Below are 6699 nucleotides of genomic sequence, written 5' to 3' on the forward strand. Positions count from 1 at the left end.
ACCCTAAAAGAAAGAAACAACACCCAACATGAGCCGACAAAAAAATCTGACAAGGCTAAGTGTCAATGACAAAGGAGACATATGCAAACGGAAACCCGAACCAGAGAAGAGAGGCAACTAGGGTTCCCAGTGCCCACACCCACCTCCACCCCAAAATACTTATTTATAATGCATTTCACATTACCAAAAAAAATATAAATTAAAAAAAAAATCATAAAATTAATTAAATTTTAACTTTATTTTATTTTAATATATTATTATTATCCAGGTCTCCCCCACAGATAGGTATTTCGCAACAAATAATACGGTTGACTCTATATTAATTCAGTCAACTACCAAATATTTTTTGAATGAACCAAAGTAAAACTTTAACAAATTAAATTTTTATTTTTGGTTCATTATTTTATATGGATTTGTTTGTTATACGATTGGTTATATATTTGTAAATCTTTTTGCCAAATGCCACAATTGGCCCATCCCATGCAGCAGTACAAGTTCCCACGAATTCGTATCACCAGGTTGTACAATACTACCATCTCATTTATATATCTGACTTGTTTATGGAAAAAACGTTCAAAAATCTTTGAATGAATTATCTTCTACAATGTTTTATGAAACTTAGAACTTAAACTATTAATGAAAACTTCCCATTTACATTCTAAAATAAATACATCTCAATGCACTTATTTTGATGAACAAAGAATTAATGGCTAAAGAAAACAATAAGTGAGTTCATCGACGTATAAAAATTGCCAACACTCAGCTGTAACCTCGGGAATGGAATAATTTTTTTTCCACAACGATGCTGGGTGGATAATTATTTGTTATTTATGCAGTTTGGCCTATCACTCTATAAATAATAATTGAAAACTTATTTACTTTTAATAGGTATAACAATTAATTCTCATGCCTATTTCTATTTAAACAAAAGTCTTATTAAGTCAATTTCAAAAATAATTTATACGTTGGCAAGGTAGGCACCTAGTTTAAAATAATAATAACGGTGATTTCTTTGACAGGAAACCCTTTTTAGTTTGTGTAGAATTGTAATTAGTTTGAAATTTGATTTTGAATGTATTTTAAGTAATTGTTCAAATTTTATCTTTTTTTATTATTAATATAATTTAGTTTAGATTTGTTTTTAAACTCAATTATATAATTTAGTTTAGATTTGTTTTTAAATTCAATTATGTTTATTTTAGATAAATATAATTTAATTTAGATTAACATTTAAATTAAATTGTAATATATTAATATATTCTTAATTAAAATAAAAAATAAAAAATTATTCACCAATAAAAATCTTATAATTTTTATTAATTTTATATATATATATAGTCAATATCGCATAGCTCTTTTTATTGATATCAATTTAGGATTTGGTCTACGTTTGGAACCAGCTAATGTGGTTCATCCTCAGGACAAGGTGAGAAATCAATAGATATCTGTTAGGTAACAAGAATGTTTTATTGTTTTTCACTTTAATTTACCTATACTTAAACTAAGCGATAAGGAATAGCTATTGTGTAGCACTTATTATTATTATTATTATTATAAAAAATTAAACAATATTCTTAATCATGGAGATTCACCCCACTTTATCATGGAATTTTTAATTTGTAAGTAGGTTTTGTTACAAAATCATGACTTATCCAAAAAATCATAACTCATGTTTATGACCTTTATTTTAGTTAATTAATTCAATTATAAAAGGTAGAAAAATCATATCTATTTTGGAGATAAATTTCAACCTTTTAATATGCACTGCTAAGAATATTCTAAAATATTTCATGGAGGTTAAATTTATACCATCTACTTAATAATTATTAATAATTAAATTAAAATTTTGAAAATTTTATTCCAAAATAAATACATTTTTAACATAATAAACATGAAAATTATCTTTATTAAAATTAATATAAAAATGATATCCAATATAATGCACTGGGAAAACCCCAATACTTAATTCAAAAGAGTGAAGGGAACCCCAATACTTAATTCAAAAGAGTGAAGGGAACTCTACTTGAATGGTTCATGAGGCACAATACTAGTAAGATTTTGCAAATGGGGTAGCAAGCTAAGTGGACTTGATTGTGGGGAAAACTCCACAGTTAAGCGCGCTTGAGCCAGAGGTGATCTGGGATGGGTGACCTCCCGAAAAGTCCTGGTTACTAGGTGCAAGCCCCAGAAGTGATGATTGATGCTATGTGATTTATTTCACTAGTTTATTTCCTGAGTGCTAATGATATCCAATATAATGCATTGCGAAAACCCCCAATACTTATTTCCAGTTTCTGTTTCTTAGTGTTTTTGCTTGATGCAATGAGTGCCAATGATGTCCAATATAATGCATTGTGAAAACCCCCAATACTTATTTCCAATTTCTGTTTCTTAGTGTTTTTGCCCGATGAAATGAGTGTTAATGATATCCAATATAATGCACTGTGAAAACCCCCAATACTTATTTCCAATTTGTGTTTCTTAGTGTTTTTGCTTCTTGAACAGAGCATATACACTATTTATTTTTAAACATGCGTTGCAGAGTATAATGAAAATACGAACATTATGTGAACATGTATTTATAAAAGATGGTACACTCACTTATGTAGTTTGAGTATTAAAAAAATTTATAGTCATTGATATATATATATATATATATATAAAAGATTAAATTTAAGAGATAATGTTTTTTTTTTTTTTTTTTTTTTCGCTTGGAAAAAGTCGTAATTCCCATTAAAAATGAAAATTACATTATGTATATACATACGCATTACTTTGATAAGGCGCTGCCTATCCAAAAAAGAAATTGAAACTATGCATTCCTCCACGCAGGGAGTACATAAAAATGTCAAAAATAATTAAATTGGTTGGCCCCTTCACAGAGGGGATCTGATAAGTCTGATAGTTATTTACAATAATCAAAAAGTTTAACATCAAAACTGAAGAAAAAAGAGATAATGTTTTATAATAGAAAAAGATCTTTAATTCCATCATATCTTATTTTATGAATCAACATATTATTTTAATTATTTATTAATTCAACTTTTAATTTATTTATATATCTTTATTTCAAAAATATTTATATACTAAATTGTTGAAAAACAACATAAATATTCTCAATATTATTTTTAAAGATTAATAACAAAATATATATATATATATATATATATATATATATATATTCTAAAATTCATATAAAATTTAAAAATTAATTAATATGATGATGATGGTGGTGGTGGTGGTTAACGTCCACTGAGACCAAGATTTGGTCTATTGGACCTAAAGAAACAAATTATTTAATTTGATTTAAGATTTTATTCCTATGCTCAAAAAGCTTGGAGAGAAGCCTCCCAAGCTCACTGTAATTTTGACAACTTAAAGGCTAGGAAGGTCAGTATTGCAACAAAGATTTTGAAACTGAGATCTAATGTGGTTGTACGCAGGGCACTCTAAGAGGAAGTGTTTTTCATCCTCGATGTTCGTATTCTCACAGAGATGGCAGAACCTTTCCATCCATGGTGTTTTAGGGACTGCCCAACAACTCGTTTCACTATGGAGCTCATGAGAGTTCGTTCTAATCTTGGCTATATTAATTTTCTTCTTACTTTTGATCTTCTAGGGTGGGGTTGATGACCTCCTTATAATATCTTAATTTTCTTTTAGCTGCTAAATCTTTCTCACACCACATTTTTTCTTTGAACTTAGAAGTAACAATATTTTTAAGGTTATTAATGTTTTGTAATGTAACATTCTCGTCGATCTCCCAATGGTTTAACCAAGCCCTGGTGTCTTTATACCAACCTCGTTTGAGCCTTAGGTGGTTTTGGCTGGAATTTAAAGCTAGCTTAGGAAGTCTATGGTCTCCTATGTTATTGAGTTTGTGCTTGTACAACAAAAGCCTAGTCATAGCTAGGCTCTCGATAGGGGAAAGACCCACTTCTATAAGGAGAATAGGATAGGGTGTGTTGCTTTTAATTTTGAGGTTATACGTTATAAAACGCTTCTGGATTTGCTCAATATTTGTCCAAGATTCTCTAGAGATGCTACAACCCAAACCTCACATCCATATAAGATAATCAGAGTGACTAAAGTTTCAAAGAGGAACTTCTTTCTATCCAAAATAAGCTTTCCATCCCCCATTAATCCTTTTCTCAATGTTATAGTTCCAGTTGAGCTTGTGATGAATATCAATTTCTAGGTACTTGTAGGAAGACACTTCCTCCAAGTTACTATTGTCATACATAAAATTAGCGTAAGTGTCCTTCTTGGATTTGATAGTCATAACTTTTGTTTTGTCAATATTAACAATCATACCCATGGTAGAGCAGAAATCCTTAAGAAGTATAAGTTGCTTAAATCAAGATCAGATGAGCACCTTGCGAGAAGAACAATATCGTCAACGAAGAGAAGAAGGATGATGACTATCCCAACTAAGATCGTTCCAGCACATCCTGCTTCCTCTAAACAATCTTCTAGCTTGTTGATGTAAATGCCAAATAGGGTAGGGGAGAGGGGGCAACCTTGTTTAACTCCGATATTACACTTAATATCTTTCGACCACCCCTCATTGCTCTTTAACTTGGCAATTACATTATCGTATAACCTTATAGCGGTAACTCTCAACTCAAAAGGAACCTTTAGCTCTTCTAATATGTTCTAAAGGTTGTTTCTAGGAACCGTATCGAAAGCCTTTCTAAAGTCCACAAAGCAACAAAAGAGATTGGATTTATCATTGCGGCATTCATCCACGATGATCCTAAGCGTACCAAGGTGGTCTGTTGTTGAGTGTTGCTTTCTAAAACTCGCTTGGCCTTCAGCTCGCTTACCTTCACTTTCAAGCCATATCCTCAACTTCCTTTCCAAAATAATACCATATAACTTGGCTAGAAGAGGGCTGATCATAATTATCCGATAATTAGAGGGGTTATTTGTATCCCCGCTTTTTAAAATAGGGATAATGAGGCTTTGATTCCATGGTTTAGGGAACCCTTGCTTGACCACTTGATTGAAAAGCTTATGAATTGCAAATTAAAATTAAAATTTATGTAAAGTAAATTATATCTTTATTATTTTTAGTTTAGAAATCAAATTATTTGCAATACTAAGATTCTCACTATATAGAATGCTTAATGTCTATATCATAATAAAAATAATAAAACTTTCAAAGAACTCATTTTAAGTTAAATAAAAATGTAATTTAAATTTTAAATATATAAATATTTTATTTATTTTATTTTTAAATAAAAATGTAGTCTTAATTTTAAATATAAATATTTAGTTAACCATATATTTAACTAGTCAAATTATACAAGTTTAATTAGTTTGTCATTTAAAATCATTTTCAAATAACAACATTTTAAACTCAATTATAGCTAAAAACTTAGGCATAGTCTAACTTATAGACGAAATAAAAAATTTCACATGGTAAAACAATTTCAAGAAAGAATGTGTTTTTGTTGTTTAAAATACATTTTGAATACATAAATGGATTCAACAACCTCAAAAACCTGTTAGGGCACTCAAATTCTATAGATTAAACAACTTAAACTCAAGTTTTTAAAAATCTTTGTCGAATTTTGGTTTAAATTAACAAAAAAAAATGTAGTGAAAAAAATCATTTCGTCTATAAATTAGACTACCTCAAAAACTTATTTGAATATATCAATTCATTTTAATATCAAAATATAATTGAAATTTTAAATATATAAGCTTTTGATATAGTTTTTTCATTTCAAACATTTTTATTTTCACACATCATTTTAACTAAATAAACTAAAAGTTATATACAAATGAGCAATGACATGCCACCACGTAGCTCTTATTATTATTATTTTTAATTTCATTAATAGTTTATGAGTATAAATAAATTTTGACCATTTTGCTTAAGCTAAAAATATATATATTATATAATAAAAAATACAAGTAAATTTAGAGTAAATTTAGATTTGTATTTTTTTGAGTTAAAAATAAAAATAAAAAATATAGTTAATTTTTTTAAGAATGAACAATAATTTATATTAACAAAAAAAAATTACATAATTTTTTTTTAAAGCTTCATAGAGGGTTTGGAGGGCCACATATTTCTTTTATTTGTGTGTTCCACCTCGAATTCTTATGCCCTATTGATTTTGGAGTTCTAAATGTATACATTCTATAGAATACCTAGAATTTTACAAAATTTGACCTTTATTATAAAATGTCAAATAAACAAATGAAAATTAGCTTATATTTGGGCCAAACTACTCCTCATTATCTAGGATTACCAATTCAAATCTATCCTAGAAGATTGAAGACTACTAGATTTAAATAAGATGATGGTAAATAAGCAAAGTTAGATTGTGTGTAATATCAATATCAAACCAAACAATCACAATATAGTGAGAATGAGATTATTTATGTTTTATAATGCATTTATTTAAAACTAATCAGATATGTATATTTATTTTTGGTTTTTTTATTGAGTATTTTATTTTTATTTTAAAAGGTAAAAGTGTCAATTATAGGCTAAACATGGAAGGTGTTACACATCTCCCTCATACTAGGTTGGAGAATATGCCTCTAAAAGCAATAAGGTAATTCAAAAAAATAATTTTTTACATTTAAAACATTTCAAGTAATCTCACTATTCTATATTTTGACCCTTTCTCGTAAAGTTTCTTTACAATACTGCAAAACTTTATGCATTCAACAACACACACA

The sequence above is a fragment of the Pinus tabuliformis genome, chromosome X (genome assembly GCF_031772625.1).
Source record: "Pinus tabuliformis cultivar Carrire ecotype Pingquan chromosome X, CPIR1, whole genome shotgun sequence".
Classification (NCBI taxonomy): domain Eukaryota; kingdom Viridiplantae; phylum Streptophyta; class Pinopsida; order Pinales; family Pinaceae; genus Pinus; species Pinus tabuliformis.